The sequence below is a fragment of the Canis lupus genome, chromosome 13 (genome assembly GCF_003254725.2).
Source record: "Canis lupus dingo isolate Sandy chromosome 13, ASM325472v2, whole genome shotgun sequence".
In the NCBI taxonomy this organism is placed as follows: domain Eukaryota; kingdom Metazoa; phylum Chordata; class Mammalia; order Carnivora; family Canidae; genus Canis; species Canis lupus.
In genome coordinates this window covers 8,172,489-8,197,191 of record NC_064255.1, presented here as the reverse complement: position 1 = coordinate 8,197,191, position 24,703 = coordinate 8,172,489, and the positions used below count along the sequence as shown (strand labels likewise).

Genomic DNA, 24,703 nt, shown 5'->3' with positions numbered 1-24,703 from the left:
ATATTTTAGCTTATCCTATTGTTTCTAATGCCTTCAACAGCCATGGGAGTTAAATGCAGATAAGCAGGTCCCCAAATCCCTAATCCCACATGATAGTGGGTGTGAAGTTGCTTAGCAGAAGTGCCCCTGACCTAACTATAATAGTGTTACATCAAAATCTTTACATGGTGCGATGCAACAGGGGAGCTAGTTTTCAACACTAACACTAAGAAGTGAGAAACCCCACCCATCTACTTTTTTTTAGAATAACAGAAAATATTTTACTAAAACATAAGATTTACAGAAGTTTCCAGACAAGCCATAAAAAATGGTCACAAGCTTTTTCTTGAAGGAAGGATTCTACACTTGACAGCAAAGTCACAATGTTATTAGTGAGGGCTGTGATGTGTGTTTAATGTTCCCATTTTGGTTCAAACAATAAAGCTTGTCCCTCTACAGCGTCTAAATAAAGTTAGGCTTGGCTAGAGAGCATATTCTAAAGAACTGGTTAGCTGCTTTTAACCGATGCAATTAGATCACATAAAAAGGGGGAAAGGAGTCCATAAAATTAAAATAAAACTACCTCTCCCCCTCAAAAAAATAATAAAGAAAAACACCCACACCCCTGCAGCTAACCCTGACAACTACCCATTCACAGTGCTTTATACTTAAACCATGATGGGGAAAATGAACAAAAGCAGAGGGGCCACTGCTTTTAAACGTTTCACAACAATCCAGATGGTACTTCTAACCTCTGCTCATGCTTTACAACAGTGAATCAGGACAAGACATAGATTTTCTAGGGTGCATTTAATCACCAAAGGACTGAAGATGTCTGGGCTTTTATTCTGTAATGTTTCTAAGACTGTGCCCATTAAATACAAACAAAAAAGGAAGAAGTCTTGGCAGAACAGGAGAAGTGATGCACACCTGATGATCGGATGGATTTTAGATATTATTCATGGCATATAGCCTAGTCCATGCTCTCGCTGTTTCTATGACTTGGGCTTTGTTGGTCTTCCACTGCTCCGCTACATCATTTGCTAACGGATCATCTGGATTGGGAGCACTTAACAAAGCCTGGATCGATAGCAGAACTGTGTGGACCTGCAGTGCTGGGGACCACTTATCTTTCAAAATACCTAAACATATTCTTCCCAACTAGTCTACATTAGGATGATAAATTTTGGTTGTGAAACGTACTTTAGGGGCTGCCACCGGGTATTCTTCTGGAAGGAATAGTTCAAGTGTAAAAGTCCTTCCCTCGAAGAGGGAATCCTGGGGGCCAGCAATGACTACATGAAAATAACAGGCGTCGCTCTCATCTGGTTCTGCTTTAATGCCAGGAACTGGTTCTGCCAGCAAATGCTGGGTCTCCTTGATAATCCTGCAGGGCAGCCCAGACATCTTGTCAGATCCCGAGTTCCGCCTCTGGTCTCGACTCTGGCTCCACTTGCCTCATGCACGAGTGGAAGTGAAACACCTCCCATCCAAAGGAGGAGAACGAAGCATCCTCTGTGTCAGCAGAGCTCATCCAGCAAAGAGAAGACAAAAAGAACTGAGCATTCAGGCCACAGAGAGCTATAGAGCCAAGCAAACAAACACCGTGCCTGAGACAGTCTCAACATTTTGCAAAACCTTTTCAAGATACGATTCTGGGGATGCCTGGCTGGTTCAGCCATTGAGCATCTGCCTTTGACTCAGGTTGTGATCCCGGGGTCCGGGATTGAGTCCCACATAGGGCTCCTGCAGAGAGCCTGCTTCTCCCTCTGCCTGTGTCTTTGCCTCTTTCTCTCTCTGTCTCTCATGAATAAATAAATAAAATCTTTTTTTAAAAAAGATACGATTCTGAATAAACAAATTGATAAAGACTGACAAAGATGTGGTGACTCTTTGTAAGTCTATAAATGAGGCCTGAAAACAAAGGGTCTCAAAAGAGAAGTTACCATGCCAACCTAAATGGTGATATTTTGTAAGTTAAGAATGTCCTGTGTCACAAAAAGAAATGGTTTAGCAGAATTCAATAGATTAACACACTTGTGACCAGAGTTCACGCCCCTAGACACATTGACTATGAGCTTCTGATGATTTATTTGTGAGAAAAAGATAACGGTTTTATCAGAACCATCTCTGAAGCAAAGAAGGAAATATAGCCAGAATCCAGGAGTGGCCCCATCCTGGCTAGATGCCTTTTTCCAACACTGGTCCCCAGAGGGATGGCCACCCACTTGACATGCTAGGCGGAAATGCTCGTTGTGACTTGATATGCCTTCGCCCTAAGTCCTTCTTCACAAGCAAAGAAAGGCACATTTATGGAGACAATTTAAAAACTTGGAACTTGTCACAGAAGCTTGAGCTTTCTGAAAAGACAATTATTGAATCACAGAAGTTCACAGTACAGCCAGGATTACTATTGACTCTAGTTTATAGTCAATTATACAAGTTACCAAGAATCTCCAGCGTGAGCATTACTGGGGTTCTCCAAACAGTCTAAGTGTCTGAAGGCTTCCTACCACTGTGGCTTATTCATGACATATGGTTGGCTCCAGTACATTTTTGACCTATTCATTTGTGAATTAGAGAAGGGACTTACATAATTCTCTTCCCAAAGTATGTGTTTTGTAATTTTCATGTCACATGATTACACTTTTAAGAGCATAAATTCTATTTTAAATATTTTGGAAACTACAGTTTTTATTATTTCTTGCTATTTCATACATTTGATCTAAATGCCTATGCTTTTCCTCAAATCCCCTCTAATATATTTATGTTTTGAATGAAATGAAATATAACTACATGCAGAGATAGAGAGTGAGAGAGGTGGCCTCCAACAGTAGCACAATTCTCATTTCACAAATGCAAGGATAGCAAAATACATATTGGCTCCCTCTGGGCAGGAACTGTATTTGTCTTGCTTGCTAGAACAGGCCCTATGTTAAGTATTCAATATTTGCAAATTATTTAAGCAATTGCCTAGGAAAACATAGAGCTGGAAAAAAATTCTTCTTCATTACATTTTTATAAAATTCTACCATCAAAGATAAATTTTGAAGGAGTCAAACTGCTTTGATTCAAATTCCAACTCCGCTATTAAATATCTTTGACCTCATGCCTTAAATTGACATTCTCTGTGTTTTGGTTTTTCTTGCCTTTAAAATGGGAAAAACAGTACCCCTAACTCACAGGGCTATAATGAGGATTAGGTTAAGGTTACAATGAGGATCAGGGTTGAGGGGTTCTAGTATTCACTAAGTAAGCACTGGTCCATGTTTACTACTACTAACATTACTACCACTATGATGACAATGACTCCCACTGCTGCTGGTTTTCTTGGCTGCAGTTTCTTGACTTTTGAAACAATGTGTATGGATAATGAGAAGCTTTCAGACACTTTCAGTATACCTATTATGGTTCCAAAGAGCGAACTTCTTTGAGTGAGGTGGAGTAAGGGACTTGTTTTCAGTATCATACCAAATATCAAGATGTGAGCCATGAGGCAGTCTATAGAAGGCGGTTGCATCTATGTCTGGAAGTTGGGCCCAAAATGGTACTAGGTCAGCAGAATCAGCATCTGGGAAGAATCTTAAACATGAAGCAGGGAGAGATGAACTAATAGGCTCTCAAGAACAACAGGGACCCATGAGGTCAAACTGGAACTCACCTCTTCCTCTTCATCTTACCCTCTCAACCTGTGATGATGTGGATGACCTATAGAAGAAGATACCCCACGTCACCACAGCAGAGTTGCATCATGACTAGCCAAGGACATGGGCAAGCTGAAGGAGCTGTGGGACCAGTTGTTGTCTCATGTGAACAAAATAATTTGGCAGATCAGCGACAATGTGTATGTGTTGGTCTCTCCGCTGAACCTCAGAGTATGATGATACTCTACGGCAAACTTCTCTTGTGGCCAGCCCTAATCTGAATACAGGGGAGGAGAGTCTGGAAAATGTAGTTCTAGTCAGGCTGTGTTGACACAGTATAAAGCCACTGCATCTGCAAGAGTTGAAGCACTGTAAATCCTCAAATAGGACCTAAAATATCAGAAAATAAAAGCAAAACTACTCCAGCTGAAAGGCACAAAGGTCAAGAAGCCTAAATCCTTTGGCTTCTTCTTTGTACCTCCCCCACAAGCTATGCCCTCCCCAGAACTCTTCACAGTCTGAAAGCTATCTTTATTTGAGCTCTCTTTCTCTGGAAAATAGAGAACACTGTAAAATATGTTGGATGCGTCCTATCATATCATACAGTTATGATGTCAATTTTCTGTGAGACTGTTAAGTAAGATAAAATTGGCTTTCTAGTCAAGACAATACAGATTGTTAAAAACAACTCTAGGGAATCCCTGGATGGCTCAGTGGTTCAGCGCCTGCCTTTGGCCCAGAGTGTGATCCTGGGGTCCCGGGATCGAGTCCCGCGTTGGGCTGCCAGCATGGAGCCTGCTTCTCCCTCTGTCTGTGTCTCTGACTCTCTCTCTCTCATGAAAAAAATAAATAAATAAATATTTTTAAAAAACAACTCTAGTTTCCATGATTTTTCAGTAATAATCTGACAGAGCACTCTGAATAACCGTGTAGACAACAAATGTCCTAATAGTGACTATGTCAGTATTTCAATCCAATGGTGGGGAATAAGGAAGGAGAATATGGATGCCTCCTAAAGCAGTCCAATCAATTTATGACTCCAGGATTTAAGTACATTTAATCTGTGGGATTTATATTTGCACAAAATGTTGTCTAGGTTTTTTTGACTATCACAATTGGATGGTAAAGATAGATGGTTTTCCTAACAATTTTTAGACTTAAAAAGAACATTAAAAATATGAAATGATAGTTCCCACAAATCCAAGTGTTTGGAATGAAAACATTTTCATAGGGCACACACTTAGGATGCATTGTGTGTGTGTGTGTGTGTGTGTGTGTGTGTGTGTGTGTGAGATTATGTGTGCATTTTAGTAGCTGTCTGGGATTTAGAGGTAAGAATCCCTGGGCCAGCAAACTTATTCTATAAAGAGCCAGATAATGAATATTTTAGCAATGTGGGCCATCTGATCTCTATTCCAAGTACTCAATTCTGCTACTATAGCACAAAAGAAGCCATAGACTATACATAAATGAATGGAGATAACTATGTTCTAATAAAACTTTACTTTTGAACACTAAAATGTAAATTTTAGATGATTTTCATGTTATGAAATATTTTTCTTTAAATTTTTCTCAACCATTTAAGAATGCAAATATCATTCTTAGATCATAAGACATACAAAAAGATCAATAGGTTGGCTTTGGCTCATAGGCCATAGTTTTTACCAAACCCTGACCCATCTCAATGGAAATCATTAAACAATTAAGAAAACTAAAACATTTTATCCAAAAACTGCAAATATTTAACTAAATTTTCTCATGTAAAATAGATTTAAGAAACTTGAGATTTTAAATATCCAATTAACTTTCTATCTTTAAAAACACAATGGCTGAGAACTCAAATCCATTTGGATACTCAAAATTGAAATGTTTCATTTCCATGGCTGTACCAAAATAGTATATATGCTTCACATGTGTGCTGTTGGGCTGAAAAATCTATTATTTCATTAAATAAGAAAAATAAATTTTTGTATTTGAGTTTGTTTTTAAATCAATGCAGGCCTTTAACAAAGTTAAGATTACTTCTTGGCTGCATAGGAGCATGTCAAGAATAATTAAATAATCTCTTGTCACATCATCACAGTTAGTTGTTGAGTATCTTGCTTTTTCTATCTTATGGAAAAAATGAAAACCTAAGCATTCTGCCAATATGTTTCTTTCCCTAGTGTTCCAAAAGTTTACAAAGCCGTCAGTTGCCATAGAAGCAGAAGAATATAAGTTGTAATGCATAAAATATGTCCAAACATGGTATGGATTATCAGATCAATCTAGTGTGTAAGAAAGACCTTCATAACCCTGCCAGTTGATTATGGGTTTTGTGTCCCACGAGGGATAAGCTTGGTATTCCATGAGGAAATATCATATTACAGTGTTGATTCCATTGTGTTTATCTTCAGCAAGTGTTCTGGGCAATGTTATCAGAGATAACAATTTTTTAAAAAGGATTTCAATCTCTTAGCAAGAATCAGACTACAAATCAAGATTTAAATTTTCTCTAAAATGAATCTCAAATACAATTTAATATATATTTCCAGGGAGGAATAAAACTCTCTATTATGTTTATGTTAAATCTCCTTTGTCTATAGCCAGGCAATCTAAAATTATCTGTTTTATGCTAATTAAATAATAATAATAATATACAATGTGCAGAAAACATTTCATCCAAATAATTCAATTAATAGTATAGGAGACTATAATCCAAAATACATTATTTTATTTTATTTCTCCAAAACTCAAGTATGCCTAAGTTGTTTATTTATTTTCTGGAACTCATCTATTTTGGTTCTTTAGTATTTTCTTTTGAAATCTTTTTTACATTTTGAAAGTAAATAGGTTCCTAAAATTATGTATTTAGTATTTTACACCTCTGGTTTAACTGGAAACAAGCCACATAAGTATTGGTCTTCATCAAACTATAGTTAGAGAAAGGAATGAAAGGCATAGGATTTTAAAATAATACAACATGAAGCCAAAATATTTAGAGGGATTTAAAGTTAAGAGAAAATGAATAAAGATATATTGACAAAAATGGCATTTCAACCTATTCTTTGGACTCTTTTACCTATTCATTAAAAGTGAAGTAAAAATGAGGAAATGATCAATAAAATAGTTTTTACATTCCACTCCCAATTCTTTGTTGTTACTCAATAAGTGCTTTTTATAAAGATAAATATGATAACTAAAAGCATAAATGTTTTCACTATAAAATGTGATGTATATTCATCGGAAATTCTACAGAAATAAGAAGAAAGGGAGTATGAAAATTATTTTCAAAAAGATACCTTATACCAGATGTGAGAAGTTAGATAACTGCAAGTACAATCCCAAAATAAATTTTGTTCATCACCCCCACGCATAAATAGATCTATGACACCTCACTCCTAATCTATAACTACCTATCTATTGCAATCTTTCTTTCTACGGGGCGTTATAAGATGACCATTTCTTTCTCCTCCATAGAAAATGTGGTCACTCATGTGAATGTTTTCATTCTAACACTTTTTGAGGTCCTCTAAAAGTAACACTATATCATTGGTCCTCTCTGAACTTCAGTCTCTTCATCTGTAAAATGAAGATAGGCACATCTACATCAGCATGCTTGGGGAGAATGAAGTGAGACTACATACATGAAAATATTTTTCAAATTGGAAAGTACATAGGATTAGTACATAGGATAATAATACATCTATTATTTTTATGAACTCCTATAAATACACTATTTCAAGTTTCCTTTGCTACTCACCCACTCCCACCACCACTATAACGGCATGATTAAAATAAGCGAATAATGGGGAAATTCAAACCCCCTTAATGTATTGCATCATCAACAATTTTTTGCATATGTTTTTATATTTTGCATATGTTTGGTAAAACCAACCAGGGGATCTGGGACCTCATCTAGAGTGCAATAGTGGTGAAAAGTCAAGGCAGGCAAGAAAAATCCTCTTGAGGAACACCTGAGTGTTTCAGTCGGTTGGGCAGTAGACTCTTGATTTTTGCTCAGGTCAAGATCTCAGGGTTGTGGAATCAGCTGGCTTGGGCTCCACGCTCAGTGTGGAATATGCTTGAAATTCTCTTCCTCTCCTTATTCCTCTGCTCCTCCTCATCCCCTTGCTTTCCTTGTTCTCTCTCTCTCTCTCTCAAATAAATCTTTTAAAAAAGAGAAAGAAGAAATCTCTTGAGTAAATAATATGCCAGACATTTTGCTAGAAATATTCCCGTGATTTTTTTCAAACTTTAGGGCAACACATCCATAACAATATTATGCCCATTTTAAAGGGGGCCAAAGGATGCTCAAGTTTCAGGATTTGTGGTAGAGGATACTGTGTTATGATATTGGTTCTGCCTCTCCAGCATGCTGGATAAAGATATATTCCTCAACTTCTTAACCAAATCTACAAAAAAAAAAAAAAAAGTCCTTCTGTTGATAATTTCTTGTCTAAGTGGAGGAATCTGACACAGTGCCAAGTGTGGTTGTGAACAAAATCTGTTGAGCATCAATTAAATGGGACTTTTTTGTCAGTAAAGAAGCTGTGAAAGAATGGCGACACAGGTGATTCAGTGACTTTAAAAATGTGCAAATGTCATTTTAAATAACATGTACCATCACCCAGGAGTTACTTCCTTCTAAAACCCTTTTCTTCAGGCCACTCTTGTCTAACCTTTGCCTTGCTCATACATACAACAAAAGTTCCCCTTTTTGCTCCACATTCTGCAGTCACTTATCTTTCATCTCCAGTGGAATGAGTTATTTTTCAAAACAACATAGTCACTGTAATAAAATGGCCATGTGGTTAGGTTAGCACAGAGCATTTTTGTGCAGAATAGACCTACTTTGTTACTATCTATTATATAACCAACATTCATTACTGAAATCTTAAGTTTACATTTTAGATATGTAAGCAAAAATGTCAGAAAGGGGTTCCTTTATCTTTTTCTCCTTATTTTTAAACTGCCCTTACTCCTTTTTAATTGAAAAATGAGTAGGCTCAGGGTAGAAGGCACTTTCTTTTCCTGATCCCTTTCATTATAGAAAGAATTTGGTTCTTAAAGAGCAGGCTATGAACTCAGATGTGCAATGGCTACTTAGTACCTCAGTATGATCTTAGGTAAGAATCTTAAACTCCAAAGCCCTAATTTCCTCATGGGAGTAATGACGATAACCTCAGCTGACTTTGCTGCTGGGACAAGTGCTCTTTAAATGGTGAAGTCCTAACTTTTGACATTCTTTCAGCCATAATTTGTTCTCATTCAGCCATTTGCTCATGGAACAAGAAATATTTCCAAAGGGCCTAGTATGTGGCAGGTGTTGTGCTCTCTGCAGTGAATGATAGCTTCTATTAATATTTGTCCACAATTAGAAAAAGATAAAGTGATTGGTGTCTCTAAATTCTAACACATTATTTAGAGAAAGGCAACTATAAGTTGGAAAATTAGCAAAGAATACAGAAAGAGGTATTTATATTGACATGATGAAGAATGTGAATATATGTTATGGTATGAAAGGAGATGAAAGTTTTGACAGAGCAAACAGCATGAGATATGCTTGAAGAACGTGAGACTCGTTCTCTCGTGGTTATAGTGATACCCTATGGGTCCAACTTATGCAGGGCCTTGAAATCAAGCTATGGAATATAGATTTTATTGTGGTAGGAAATAGGGAGTCTTTGACAATTTGGTATGTAATAATGATATGATCAGAAATAGGACTTCCAGCATGATGGTGTTAAGGAGTTCAGGGAATACTTCCCTAGTTAAGTAACCATTTAAATTATGAAAATTATAAAAGTTATAAATAATAATTTAAAAGCAACCACTTGGCTCTGGAAATTTTAAATGGGGAAATATTTATTCAGGAAAATCTACTAGCTCTTATTAAAAATGGTGAGAGTCTATGACAGCTTAATCATAACCTAGTTCCACTCCTTTCCCTGATCAGTGTAATGAGAGCTCTACTCCAGGCAGGTGAGGCCAAGAAGTTGGATGAAACTGTGGAGCAATTTATGCCTGAGGGCATTCTCAAAAACAGTAGAGCAATCACTTAGAAATTAGTGGAAGCTAACATTTGGAGGATACATTGGGGACCCTCAAAACTACCCTCAGTTACACAATTCACTAGGACAACTCAACAGACCTAGCATACAGTTGTACTCAAGGCTATGATTTATAGTTCAGCACAAGGTAATGAACTAAATCAGCAAAACAAAAGGTGAATGAGGTGAGATGCAGAGGAAAGCAGGTGCAAATTTCCAAGAGTCCTTTCCCAGCAGAGTCACACAGATCCATAATTCCTCTAGCCCATGCTATGATAACACATGTGGAAAGATGTTTAGCAGGGAAGGTCATCAGAGACTCAGGTTTTTACTGGAGCTGGTCACCTAGGCGCTCTGCCTAGCATGGATGAAAATTTCAGTATCCCTAAAGGATAGCAGGAGTTGAGCATAATCCATATTCCTCATGCAAGCAGTTTAACCACAGTGAACAATTATTATCAGTTCTAGTAATGGTGGAAACCCTCCCTTAAATCCAAATTCCTAGATATGAACTAAATCACAATCAAGTTGTTAAAAAGAATAATGATGTAATCAAAACTGAATTTCTTAAAGATTAATGCAAACTTAATGTAGGGGGACTAGAGTAGAGAAATACTAAACACAGAAGAGAGAGTTAGGATGTTTCTGCAATTACTCCAATCAAAAAGTACCGAGGAGCTGAAGAACAGAGTGATTGTGCACACATCATTCTGGCGTGGTCCAAAGCTTTATTCACCATCTTCTTTCCCATAATTGCTCTTCACATATCCTATTCTGCAGCTAAACTCAATACACCCTAAGTAAGGTAGTAGCAATAGGAATGGTAAAGATGATCATGATGAAAAATGTGTAGTCACAGTTTTACTTTTACCATTTCCTATACACAGACTGTACTTAATTATTCAACAAGTTAAAAAAAAAAAAACCATCACCAACTATGAGATAGGATAGGCTAGATTATGCTACTGCGGTGGTATTCAAACTTTAACTTGCATGAGAATATCCTGGAGATATTTTAGTAGATTGCTGCTCCCCCTCCAAGATCTGGACAGAGTATTCTGGAGGGGGACTTGAGAATTTGTATTTCTAATAAGTTCCTTGATGAAGCTGATGCTCTTGGTCCAGGGACCATACTCTGAGAATACTGTGCTATTTTAACAAACATCCCTCCAAATCCCTGTGGCTTATCACACCAAAAAGTGATTTGTCACACATGCTACTTGTCTATTACAGGCCACCTAAGGTGGGGTACCGGTGTGAGAGGGTCTCTGCTCCACATAGTCACTCAGGGACAGGCTGGGCTCCATATAGCTGCCCCTATCTACAACCCACCATTTCACTGGTTGCCAAAACAGAAGAGAACCATAAAATCTCATAGCTACTCTTTTATGTTTAGCCTAGAAGTGACACCCATCAGGTCTGCTCAGTGTCTGTTGGCCAGAACTAGTCATATGACCTTCAAAATCTTCAGTTTGCCAGAATGAAAAGGCAACTGGATATTAGTGAGATTCAATTCTCTAATATTGGAATTACATGTTTAGAGAAATCAGCTTTAGCTAATTAAGCTGTTTTATGAAATACAAATGATCTACCTATACAAAGATGCTGACCAAATCTTATAATGGTTGATTAGAATATACTTAGATAGATGTCATTTTCTACAGCAATAAAAACAGTGTGATCTGGCGTAAGGATAGACACAGTTTAATATCCAGATTGTATAAAGAACTCATACAACTCAACAATAGAAATATAAACAATGCAATTAAAAAACATACAAAGGACTTAGACATTTCTTGAAAAAAGATACGTAAATCTATAAATGACCAATAAGCATGCCAAAAGATTTCAACATCATTAGTCATTAGGGAAATGCAAATCAAAAACACAATGAAATAGCACTTCACACCTACTAGGAGACTATAATGAGTAAAATCCAGCAAATAACCAGTGTTGCTGAGAGAGAGATTGGCACCCTTTTATGTTGCTGATGAGGATGTAAAATTGTGCAGCCGATATTGAAAACAGTTGGCAGTTCCTCAAAACACTAAGCAGAACCACCGTATGATTTAGCAATTCCAAAAGAATTAAAAACAGGAGTCCAGCAGAAACATGTACATTAGTGTTTACTGAGGCTTTATTCACAACAGCCAAAAAATGGCCAACACATTCCAAGTGGTCATCAATCGATGAATGGATAGACAAAAAGTGGTATATCCATACAATGGAATATTTTTGACACAGAAGGAATAAGGTTCTGCTACATTGTAGATGAACTTTGAAAATATTATGCTGAGTGAAATAAGCCAGACACAAAAGGACACAAAAGGATTCCACTTACATGAAATATCTAGAATGGGTACTTTCATAGAGAGATGGATAGTATATTAAAAGTTACAGGGGATCCCTCAGAGGCTCAGTGGTTTAGCGCCTGCCTTTGACCCAGGGCATGTTCCTGGGGTCCGAGGATCGAATCCCACATCAGGCTCCCTGCATGGAGCCTGCTTCTCCCTCTGCCTGTCTCTGCCTCTCTCTCTGTGTGTGTCTATCATGAATGAGTGAATAAAATCTTAGAAAAAAAAAAGTTACAGAAGGAGTAATGGAAAATTACTGCAGAACAGGTATAAGAGTATCTGTTTGGTGCAATGAAAAATTTTAGAGATGGTAGTGATGGTTGCACACATTGTGAAGGTAACTAGTGCTACTGAATTTTCCACTTGAAAATGAGAAATTTTATGTTAGATATATTTTTTATGTATGAGAAACAAAAAAGGAACAAATACTGAGGTTATAATGAATATATATCATAGTAAAAATATCAGTAATCTCATTTTAATATGAATATCAAAACTATTGGTATAATACATATCAGAACAAGGACTATATCCTCAAATAATGAGAGATTCTTTTTTTCTCTTATTATTTTAGTAAAACTATTTATCCTGTTTTTATGATTAATTATATTTAATGATATCATTAAATGATCATTTATCTACAACTTAAGTTTCTTCATGAAATACCAGACCGTAGGTGACCAGTCAACATAGTAAATGGCTAGAAGCACAGGTCTTGTACCTGGAGTTGGCTAGATTCAAATCCCAGCTCTGCCATTCATTACCTGAGTGACCTTGGGTAAGTCACTTAGCTCCCTGTGTCGTCTCCCTTTCCACATTTTAAAATAGAGCTAATAATAGTACCTGCCTCTTATGTTGTTTTGAAAATTAAATAAACTAATACGAAGTACATAAAACAGCATCTGTTTCATGGTAAATGATATGGCTGTTTGATAACTAAAATAAAATTTCTCAGTGCCGTGGTTGGCTGATTTACTAATAGCCTCCTAATTCCTGAAGCAGCGCTGATGGAGTAGCTAGAATGGTAATGTCCTATCTCTTTACCTGGAACAAATTTTATGGAGGTTATATTATACTTGAAAAGTCTTTGTATGGCAGTGACAACAATGTAATCACATCAGTGAGCAGAATAAAAATGATTGAATTCTGTTAAACCATCTCTATATATGAGAAGGATCCAAAGAAAATAAAGTTTGCTCTAGCCCCTCTCCCCTAGCTAGATGGATTATGCCCAAATCTCTCTCATCTCAGGGAATGGAGGAGTTGAATTTTAGGCCTTCCTGAAGCATTCCACTAGGTGGAGATGGAAGTAGGAATCCCTTGACACTGAAATCCCAGGAGTCCGCCAAACCTAGGGCTGAGAGAGATTCCCAAGTCTAATTAGTCAAAAAGCTGTGGTGGGTGGAGGGGTGCAGGGAGTGGGTAGCCATAGACTCAGGAGCCAAAAAAAGTGAACCTAAGAATAACAAGTCAGCTGTTAGCAGGAAGAGGTCTGGGTCAACTGCCTGTAATTTTACTGTTGTCTAAAATTTGCTTTTATGTGCAAACCACAGCTATTGAACTGAGAGGCAAATGTGGTCATTTGTTCACCCAACAAGCTTTATACATATTTCGGACCCTGCTCTGAACACCACACTATATGTGGGATGAGATCTGGAGCCTTCAGATACACTCATATATTGTTAAAAGGAAAAGAACCTTTGAGACATATAGGAGGGACCCCAGGGAACTCTAACATTATTGCTGTTGTTTTTAAAAGGAAGTGAAAAAGGATACTGAATATTTCTTGCATGATGTCCCAGCAAGGAAATTCTTACACCTAGCTTGAAAAAAGAAAAAAAAAAAAAAAAAAAGAAAAGAAAAAAGAAAAGGAAGATTAATTCAACGTGGGAATAAAGCTCTTTTGACCTGGTGACTTATCTGAGCAGAAAGTCGCTTCCCCTGATGGTAGTTGAGATGCCTTGTTTGTACTCACTTGATCCCTGGACTCTTTACCCTGCCCCCAACTCCCAATCGCCTGAAAATAGTTAAAAGGCGAAGCAGTAAATCAGGAAGTCTCCAAACACAGCAGGGTTAGGGCTGAAAACTGGAGTCGTCTAATTTCATTTTCAAAGCTGAACATCTAATGGTGCATGATCATTAATGACAGACAGCGTGGTGTCAAAGGGTTGTGTCGGGTTCCAGACCTTTCCGTGCTTTACATTCCTAGGTTTAATCAAAGCTTAACCAAATCATTGCTGGTAGCAAACTGCAGCTTCGAGGTACTGTGGGTGGTCTGTCTCTGCCACTGAGGCAGACGTTTGCTGATAAGGAAAAGAACACGTCGATAGTCCATATATACACATTCCTGGGTGTTTATCGCTTTACAAAATCTCTACACCGTGACACTCGTGAGCTAACGGGGCTGGAGAGGCTATGCCCTTTTATCTTCCACTGGGAACTACTTTGATTATTTGAATATATGATTATTGATTTATTAAATCATTTCTTTAATTTGGTTAGTCAAACAAACAGAAATGTGTCCCACATATTTATTCTTAGTTTTTAATTCCTCGCTTTGTGCCTGGGCCTGACTTCAGTGGTTTCTCCAAGTTACTGATAACTTTAAGGAGCTTCCAGCTAAGCTCTTTGCCAGGCCTCCAAAGACCAAAACAGGAGACGGTTTCATGCAGGTGAGTTCTCAGCTGATGGTTGTGAGGACCCCTGGGCTGGCTTACTCTATGGTGCGCTGGTGCCACGGGAATTTATTTTATTTTATTTTATTTTATTTTATTTTATTTTATTTTATTTTATTTTATTTTATTTTATTTTATTTATTTTATTTTATTTTATTTTATTTATTTTATATTATTTTAAGATTTTATTTATTTATTCATGAGAGACACAGAAAGAGAGAGAGGCAGAGACATAGGCAGAGGGAGAAGCAGGTTCCCTGCATGGAGCCCATGTGGCTCATGTGGCTCAAACTCTGAGCCACCCAGTTGTCCTGTCACGGGAATGTAGTGACAGCAGTAAAGGAAGATAAAATTGTCCTAAATACATTTAAAGTTTATAGGTACCGTGGCCATCAATAGTGGTTCTCAAACTTCATGCATACTAATCACCTGGATGCTGGTTAGAAATGCAGATTTCTAATGTCAGACACCCTGGGGATTTCTTAATCTGTCCCCTTACTTTACAGATGCAGAAATCATCAAGACAGGGCAGCAGAGGGCCAGGTCAAGTGGCCGAGGACACCAGCTGGTCAGCAAAACAGTGAGCTGAACAGATTCAGCTCAGTGTCCTGAATCTCCCGTGTGGGTAAGTATTCTGAGTTGAATGCAGTAAGATCCTGTCCTTAACCTAGACAGACATATATTCAGAGCGTTTAATTCATTGTGATAATTATTCTATTAGCAGAGTAAGCACAGGGCTTTGGGACCATAGGAGAGAGTAAGTGCTGGCCATAACCAGATGTTGAGGGTGGACTTGAAAAGTGGGGAGTTATCACACAGAGTGACGTGATCACGAGCATTTATTAAAGAGTTCGGTGTGGTTAGGAGACTGAAAATTCTGCATGTCTGCAATGCCCTTGTGTTGAGTGTCCAGATAGGGTTGCAGGCCAGGGCAAAGGTTGACCATGGCTTGTGAAGTAGGTTAGGAACAGACCTAAAAGGCCTCCTGTGATATTCTAAGGAGTCATCACTGCGTCCTGCAGGTGAGTAGTGCTGTACTTTACCGTGCATGGGAATCACCTGGATGACTCTTTAAAACACAGATTGCTGGGCCTCACTCACAGAATTCTGATTAAGTAGGCCTGAGGTGGGATATAGGAATGTATATTTCTAACATGTTCCCAGGTGAGGTGCTGCTGCTGCCCATGGGATCACACTTCCTAAACCACCACTGCTGATCTTAGCCAGAAGCAGTTTTAAAAAATAAAGAACATAATAGCATTTAGATTGTGGAAAGAAAATCCAAGGTGGGGCGGAGAAATTAGGGTGTGCTGGTTTCAGGGAAGAATCCACATTGTCCTTTTTTTTTTTTTTTTTTTTTTGCCAATTACCTTATACATTGTTCTTTGCTAAGAGCTAAATTTCTAGCTTTCATTTAACTACTTAAACTATACAAGCAGCCAAGTCTTAAGCATGAAGCTTTGATTTGATGGAGTGTTAGGATTGCAGCTAATAGCCTCGCGAAGATAGGAAGGCCTAGGTGCAGGCTGTTGGTCAGTGCTGGGCCCAGCTCTCAGCTGCCTGTGCAGAGGAGCATTTCCAATGCAGTGAATGGACTTTTGGCAGAGCTGGCTCTTCATTAGCTGTGGTGTGGGAAGGAACGCTTGTCCCCTGTCACGTCTTCTAGGCTCCACTGGTCCTGGCAATCAGGCCCCTACCTTAGCAGACTCAATCTGACCTCACCCTCCAAGTGTAAAGGCAAGTCGCCTACATGTAGCTTCAAATCCCAATCCCTCATCCCAGCTCTGCAAGTCCTCCATCTAGATAACTTGAGTTCCCACAACTTTGAAACATACCTTGTTTATGTTTGAGAGCCTGCTTATCTTGCCCTTTTTGGTCCCATCTTCATGCCATTTTTCATACCAATAATGCCTTTCTCCTTTCCTGTCCAGTCAAACCCTACCCATCCTTCAAATCTCTGCACAGATTCCTCTTCCCTGGACCTTTCCCTGTATTTCTCTAGCCTACACTGATCCTGCCAATTAATTGTGCCGTTCTGTAACTGCAATTGACTTGAGTTCAGTCCTCAACTAAGCATATTTCTGACCCCTGCTCAAAGTTTCTTTATCCTTCTTAACTTCTCAGCCAGACCTGCAAGTCCTCAGGGTAATCTGTGTTACCCAGAAAATCAGTGAGGTGCTCTGCACGGAGTAGAGTAATTAGATTTTCAGGTACTGATCTATAACATCAATCCATAATGTCAGCGAAGGCAAGTACAACTAAAACCCAAATCAAATATGCATTTCAGGCGACACGGTAAGGCACTGTAATAAATTACTGAAATAAAAAAAAAAAAAAACAAGTAAAGTAACCTAAATGTATGTGGTGGACATTCTGTTTGCACATCCTCACCGTGTTTGTTGTATGGCAGTATGACCACTATGTTTGCTTGTCTCCTTTCTTGCAAGCATTTTTCTTCTCTTTGGTTTTAGATTTTTTTTTTTAAGTTTTGCTAGTTTTAAGCTTCTGAATTACCCTCTAACCATAGAGAGAGGCAGGATTAGTACAGATAATCTTGAAACTCCAGATGCCAGTAAAGTTCCCTCTATGCTCCCACCTCAGCCTTCCTCTATCTGGGTCTGGGACCAGCTCCAACTTGGCTCTGTTCCTGGATTATGTGGCACCCAGATCTCCCTCACCCTGGCAGACCCCTGTACTCTCCCAGCTAAAACAGCATCATTTTGCAGATCATTCCCAGATCTACCTGTCTAAGCCAACCTTACTACTCCTCCTGTCCAGACCTGCACTTTAAGTTTTCAGATGTTTTGCCCACAAAACCTATCATCATGCGGATAAACATAATGCTTGCTATTTCCCCCAAGGCCACATTCCTATCTTGCTTCTATTCATTTATAGTATGAGCTTCACACCTCTGCAATTTTCACATGCAGCTAACGCAGAGGTCATTGTGAGTATTTTTGTTGGTTCATTTTTTTGTCTTCCATACTTTTTTGATATATTTACAACATACCCACATTTATCATAAAAGGTGAAATCCATGCCTGGCTAACCACATGGAAGAAGAAGGCCTCCCTGTCTTTTGTCCACTTGATTTGGATTGGTTTTTCTGTCCACACACAATGTGTCTGTCAAGGATTCTAACATAATTAATTCACACACACGCTCACACTGTTTCTCTGTAGAATTTTATGAACTCTTAAAAGATGAGTGGCTTCAAAGTCGGCCACATGCTTTTCTTTATTTGCATTCTTCATCTTCTGCCTTTTGACTCCTGGAATCAAGATAAACGTTGGCTTACCTTCAACCCCTGCTTTCTCTTTATTAGCTCTGTGCCTTCTTTGATGACATCTCGAAGTCTGATACAGTCTTTTTCTTGAGTTAGAAACTATTTTGGGACTCTTATCCTTCAAAGATCGAGAATTCACTAAAGCATTCTACTTGCAATACCAATCTTAAAAGGATAGGGAGATATATCAATTAATTCTAATTTTCTGCTAAAAATCAGCCTAGATTAATCATCCACACATTTAACTAAAACTTTCTTTAGATTAGAAAACAAATGAAAAGATCATGGGCCAAACACTCTAAGAACTTGGAGGGAATACCTTGAGATAATGGGAGAATGGGCAATAGCAAAATTAGTTTTCCCCTCAATTTCTTTTTGTGTTCTAGCATCTATCATGGCCTTTGATGCATAATATGTACTAAATAAATATTTGTAAAATGAATGAATTAACATAAAATCATGCATAAAAAGTAGTAGTATGTGGAAGTATTTCTAGTGGTTCCAAAGTATTCGGTGTTCTCAATTCAAAATGTTGTAGTTTTAATTTCTATGTTTTGAAAACAACACTGAGGATGCAGCAAAATATATCATGTAAACTACATTTAGAAAATCTTGCTATTTTATGTTTCATCTTAGAAAAATGGAATTTCTAACTTATTTCCCAGAGTTTTGTCAAAAGGGTGGTATTGATTACAATGTTTTATTTATACTTTGGAGTCTCTCTAAGGTTTAAATTCAGCTTGAAAGCAGGGTCATGAATCTGTTCTTGTGTAAGTATAACACAAAGTTGCTATAATCAGATAACTTTAGTATTCATATTAAAATTAAAAATAACATTGAAGTCATTTTAGGTAGACAGTTTGCAACAGCTCCCTTGAGTCCCCTTAAATAATTTTACATTCTGAGACATCTGAAACTTTGATTGATGCCTTGATAAATGCTTTCTTCTGTTTTAGATAACGAAGAAACCATTGACTAAAACTAAAGCCAAGTTTTGCCTTTAAAATATCCTCCAGTGAATGTCAAACTATACCAAAGCCTTATTCACACTGCAGTGTATATCATGAATATTGTACTGATCATAAATCCCAAATTTAAGTCCAGATCTTCTAATGATGACTCTACTTTCAAACACATATTGTTGGTGAGATGTCTCTGAAGACTGACTGAAGGGATTAGAAGGTCATCTGTGGTTCCAGTGAAATCCATAAACTTGTAAATAAGAAGCCCTTATTTTTCCAGAGTCTTAAGTGTCACGATAAGGAATATGTTAATAACCTGCTCTGTAGGTTGCCTGTCTTAGATGTCTGGATTTAGTCACAACTCAGGTAATAATTTTGCCTTATAATTATTTAAAGTGAATCATTTGGAAACATGGATGGCTAGAGTGACTTTGGAAATAATATTCAAAATTACTTAGAACTCAAGCTCACTCATTAACTTCAGTCTATTTTAATTAATGTCAATTCCAGGATAACCAACCAAAGCTGGTGTATTTTCAGCACTTTCCTGATTGTTCATATAATTATTCATGCTTGTGTACCTCAAGTTATTCTTTGATAAGTGACCTGAAACTGATACTGGACATCAAGTGTAATCCAGATTGCAATAATGACATACACAAAAGCCTTCTCTGCATCGGGTCTCTGATTAAGAAACTTGAGTTTCTCTCTCCCTGTGAATTCCATTATTCCTACCTGGAGAATAAGTGGTTCCATAGCTACTTGAATGATGTCCTACTTCTCAGTATGTACAGCTGACTTAACCTTACATGTTCAGTGTACATAGTTGATTCTTGCTTCTCTGCCCTTGCCTTCAATGACTTTCCTTTTACTTTTTTCAAAGTAAAAAAAAAAAAAAAACCTTCCTGACAATTTCAGCTCCAAGATCCTATTCCCTTTATTTGTAATTTCTTGACCCATTTAGCTGTTTGTACTACTCTTTATTTCATGTGTCATTCTCAAAAAGGCAAGAACAATGTGTTTTTCCTGAGTATTTCACCTAGAGCCAACTGAAATACTTAGTATACAGTTGATGCTTTGCACATGCTGATGAGTGAAGGGACGTCAATGCAATTGGGAAAACCTCTTAACAGAGTTGTCTATCCTCTCACAAATTCTGTTACCCCCCAACCAACTGTTGTTGTTGAAAACAAACAGTAAAGTGAATTATTATTGTTACATCCTTCCACACTCCTTTCTGATCATCATTCAAAATAGCAAGTATCTGGAATGATATTGTTCATGTGCAGGCAACTTGGAGAAAAAAGGGAAGAAATCCACAAAAATGGCTCATCTTTAGACTGATGATTCACGATGGTCTTACTGGTTAACAATTGTAATTTATTATGTAGTTCTGATAGGAAAAAGATTTTTACTTTAGACATATAGCTGGAAAGAAGCTATTCTACTTATAAAATTGCAAAAAGAAAGATTTAGGAACTGTGCCTATTTGATTCTATGAGTTGATTTTTCTAACTAATTATTCCTGAAATAATCTAAATACAGAAGTCTAGTCACTCTTCTGGAAGCCTGATATTGTTTCTTAGACTTAGTAGGGAAGCAAAAGCAGGCTGTTGAATTAAGTGGAGCTGGAATCAAAGGCTTCCTGCACTGCACCTGTTAATTACTGAAATGAGAGGCCAATTCAAAGATGTAACACAACACTGTTGGTCGTCAAAACTGCTTGAGTTGCCACAACTTCATTTATGACTCTCTTGGGAGCATCATTGCTGTGAAATCTATCGAATCAGAAACTGCCCCCAAATTCTGCTCAGTGAAGAATGCAAACATTTCACTCAAATGGCACTTGTTTGTCAAACCAGCTAGGGCAGGGAAATTGATGAGGGTACTAATTATTCTTGAAAGAGCCAGAAAGGAGTGGAGAACATTTAAAGACTTCATAAAGAAGTAAAGAGCAAGGGAGTGAATTTCTCCAAACTTTAAAAGCCTTAACCCACAGACAACAAGGCTGGTGAGTAAAGCAGAGCTTTCTCAATTAGAAACAGGTCTCCTCATCTGTTGCAATCCTGACATTCCCCTTGTGGATTAAGACAGTTGGAGTTAAATTTTTGAAAATTGTGAAATTTTCTATTTTCTTTCAAACACTGAATATTTAGACATAATAGGGGAATATAGGCCATAACCACTTAGCCTAATCTTTTGTTCTTCCTGGGCTTTATAAAAATTAATGTTTTCCCCCCAAAATACCAAAAGGGAACATCATGATCATTCAAGTGGTGAAGACTTTCAGGGAAAAAAAAATGGGTTCAGCTACTCACTAGTTAAGCTAGCTATTTAAGTAAACAACCCTGGGCCTAAATAAAATGTCTCTGGACTCAGACAAAGCCAAGTAGAATTTGGTTTTTAAGCAACAGGTTTTATCAGAGTTACAAATGAAAAATTTCAAGAAGAGTTAGAATCAATTCTTTGACTTAATAGACTCATGCAAACTGGCAACTAATTTTAAGTTCCATGCTAGGGAAAATAAAATACCCATATTATCTTCTGCATCCCTTCTCCAGGTATTAGATAAAGAAGACACTAGAAAGCAAGGACCTGATAAAGGAGATACCTTGAGAGAGCAGTCACACATTGCCATGGCAGGAGACCTTTGGTTCACTCTGTCCAGATATATTTGCATTTTTAATGGGACATAGTTAAAGATTAAGAAATTTCCAAGCCTAAAGAAACGAAATCTTTGTTGTTAGGAAATCAAGTGGTATAATTGGTGTTTGGGATAGAAAATGTATTTAGAATGGAAAATATTTAAATGTGTGTCAGAGTAGGATGAGTGATTTGATATCCATAAAATCGCAACAATGAGATAGCAAATTTTTTTCAATGAAAATTTGCCAATTGCAGAACACTGTTGCAGGCTCTCTGAGAACTTATGTTTGCCCTCAAATTGGTTATAATTCAGTAGTGTCTTAAGAAACACATGGCAATCTAATGAGAAAATGTTTTGTTTTAGACATAGCATAGGAAGAGATGTCATGTGAAAGTATGAAGATAGGAAAACCAATTCTCCATGCTGAGATGGTGAAGAATATTTGTGGTAATTAAACATGCACAGTTGCTTGCTTTGCCTATTTGTGGAAACATTCCTACTTGTGGAACTATGCTTTTCTGCTCCTGAATTGGCCCTGAAGTCTTTCATTTTTGATATATTGGGGAGAATAGCAACCCTGAGAAGTCCTCTTCTCCCATTTCTCTCCTGGTATGTACCTCTTGACCATCATGACCCTCTCATAAAGGGTGTTGATATAAGATTTAGCACAGTGACCATAATTTCTTGATTTTACCCATTATAAAATATTTAAACTACCTAAAGAACTCAGAAGGGGCATATTCAGATAAAAGGTAAGTTTGGGTTATTAAAAGAAACTACTGTGAGAAGTTATGGTTGGGTGACCCCATTTGAACCAAGGAATTATCTTGGAAACACACTGAACTAGGAAAGAAAAGACATGTTCTTCCCAGAGGCTTGCCAAAGCTTGTTCTAGGCCAGTACATTTGATCTCAGTGATCTCCCGCAAGTGGGATTGTGGCTCAATAAAATGAAGCATATTATCCCTAGTTTTTGAAAATAAATGTAAATCTGGGGCAGCCATCTGGACGTGTAGGTACAACTCAGGATCTTGTCTACCCTGTGCCCATTAAGCCAGGGAAGTACATTCTGTCCAAGGATGCCCTGATCAATGTTTTAGAGATGCAACCAAAGGCAGGAAACAGTTTCCCAGGCAGGATGGATTATTCAAAGAACTTGTAAATGTTTTATAGCTATTCAATTTCACAACCACTAGGTTTGGATTATGGGAAATTATATCTAAACTAGAACAGAAGATCTACAATAGATGCAATCCCAGATAATGATAGTGACTTCCATCTTTAAAAAGTGTTTTGTTTTGTTTTGTTTTGTTTTGTTTTGTTTGCGAGAGAGCTGCTAGATTGGCCAAGCCTAGGTCCATGGAACAGCAGGGTGCACTCACTATCTCAGGCAGATTATCAACATTTCTTTCTTTTACATAAGAAGTCTTCACTCTGTTGATTTGCATAGTTGAGATTAATTACATGTGTTGTGTTCCTTTTTTTTTCTAGCTAGGTCTAAAGCAGTAAATGATAGGTTGTTGTCTGGCTATTTCCTTGCATGTCAGAAAAGAAATGTCAAGCAGCTAATTGACTCAGAAATTTCCTGCCCAGTTTTGTGTGCCCAGGGGACTTCAGATGTAAGAAGTCTTAAACTGAGAGTGAAGAGTGAGTAAGAGAGCACTGTCCTTGGAAGCCTTCCTATGCAAGTTATTAGTTATTTGTTGTCTCTCTTCTGCTATTTAAATTCTCCCCCCCTCTCTCTCTAAGATTTTATTTATTTTTTTATTCATGAGAGACACACAGGGAGAAGCAGATACACAGAGGGAGAAGCAGGCTTCCTGTGGGGAACCTGATGTGGGACTCAATCCTGGGACCCTGGGATCATGACCTGAGCCAAAGGCAGATGCTTAACCACTGAGCCACCCAGCATCCTAATCCTCCCCTTTCTTGTGTTTTCCTCCCCCTGCTTTGAACTTTGGGTAATAATCAAGCCCTCAAGCTATTCTTCCTCCCAGGAGTCCCCAGGGATATTGGAGAAGCTGTAGGTTTAGACTGGACACAAACCACCTTACTCATTTGCCAAATTAGCACACTCTTCTCAAAACTGCCTTTTTTATAGAAGGGCAATTCCCTTGGTTGGAAGATTTTTCTCACCAGAATTTTAGAGAGTTGAAAAGAATTTCCTCATTCAAACCACTTCTGAAGAACCAACGTCCTTTACAGCTTGTATATGATTACAAATGAAGTCTTCTCTCCGTAGACAGTATCAGCTCCAAACCTGCCCAAACAAATTGAGTTCCATTTAAAGCAATAAGAACACACACTCTATGCTTCCTCTTTTCTGAAAATAGCTTAGCACCTTCAAAGTAATGATATCCTTAAAGAATTCTGATGAGCCAAGGAATAAGAGCACAGGGCTGGTCTCCATCAAACCATGGGCTTGCTAAGTATAGCTCTATTGGATAGCTCAAAGCTTGTAGAATTTCTCTCCCAAATTAGATTAGAATAGACTGATATATATTTCTGAGTAATTCACCAGCCCTTCCCCCTTTTTATCATAATGGGGTTATGTTAATCATCATCTTTGTCTTCAGGGATCTCATTTTGAGCTCAACAAAGTTGTGAAAATATTGACTGACTTCTCTTGTTTCTAGTCTAACATCCTTTTATCAGTCATGGATGTATATGTTTGGCTTGATGCCTTGTCAATTATAAATCTAACACTTGCAGAGTTCCAGCCAAAGCTGTTAGCACAGTCTTACTCTCCTTTTGATATCCAGAGCAACTTAATCCCCACTTTCGGCAAATCTCACCTCTCCCTGTCCACCATGATTTTGGATGAGGGAAGAGAAAGTGTTCTGCTATGCTCCTACTTCCTTGGGCTTCATTTCATTTCAAAATTATGCTCTTTTTTATTCTCCTGAAAATAATGTTTACTATCACTATTTTTTGTTGTATATAAAAGAAACCTGATAAAGTTTAATGAAAACAATTGCTTCTTTCACTAAAGCACAAGTTATATCAAGGTATAAAAATATTGTCCTTAAAAAAAAAATTGTCCTTGAAACTTGAGGAAATATGAGTTAAAATAATAATTATGTAGAATTTGGGGCTATCCACTTGGCAAAAACAAAAGGAAGATA

The 24,703-nt window shown here is 37.7% G+C and overlaps 1 pseudogene; it reads right to left on the bottom strand.

Moving 5' to 3' along the window:
* Positions 1 to 772: 772 nt before the first annotated feature.
* The window catches only part of LOC112662298 (ubiquitin-conjugating enzyme E2 N-like), a 66,705-nt pseudogene continuing 42,774 nt past the window's right edge, over positions 773 to 24,703 (bottom strand).